We start from the raw sequence: 377 nt of genomic DNA, 5'->3' as shown, positions 1-377 counted from the left end.
TCGGTAGAGCCTTGTAGGCCTAGAGTGCTGCTGCGTGGTCTTCAACAGGGCAAACGGCACTAATAAAAGTGGGAAAAAAAGGAAAAAAAAACCCATAAAAACCCCATAGATAAGCTGCCCCCCTCCTTGCATCCCCCCCGCGCTGTGCTTGTGCGGCCACCCCGGCCCCGGTGTTGTGTAGCGGCTGTGAAATAAATACCCCATGCTGTGTCAAACACTCGCCCGCCCGTTCCTCCCTGCCCCGACGCCCCCCCATGCCCCACCTGCACCTGCTGGCCCTGCATGGGGTGCTGGGGGGGGAGGCATCCCCCGTGGGGGCATTCCCTCACAGGGGACAGGGATGCTGGCGGTGCCCTGCTGCTGCTGCCCCCCCCGGT

The 377-nt window shown here is 62.6% G+C and overlaps 1 protein-coding gene across 1 annotated transcript in view; it reads left to right on the top strand.

The window, feature by feature from the left end:
- The window catches only part of SPOCK2 (SPARC/osteonectin, cwcv and kazal like domains proteoglycan 2), a 5647-nt gene that overhangs the window by 4721 nt on the left and 549 nt on the right, over window positions 1–377 (top strand).

The sequence above is a fragment of the Aptenodytes forsteri genome, unplaced genomic scaffold, assembly GCF_000699145.1.
Source record: "Aptenodytes forsteri isolate BGI_AS27 unplaced genomic scaffold, ASM69914v1 Scaffold349, whole genome shotgun sequence".
NCBI classification, from domain to species: Eukaryota; Metazoa; Chordata; class Aves; order Sphenisciformes; family Spheniscidae; genus Aptenodytes; species Aptenodytes forsteri.
This window is presented reverse-complemented; position numbering and strand designations above follow the sequence as displayed.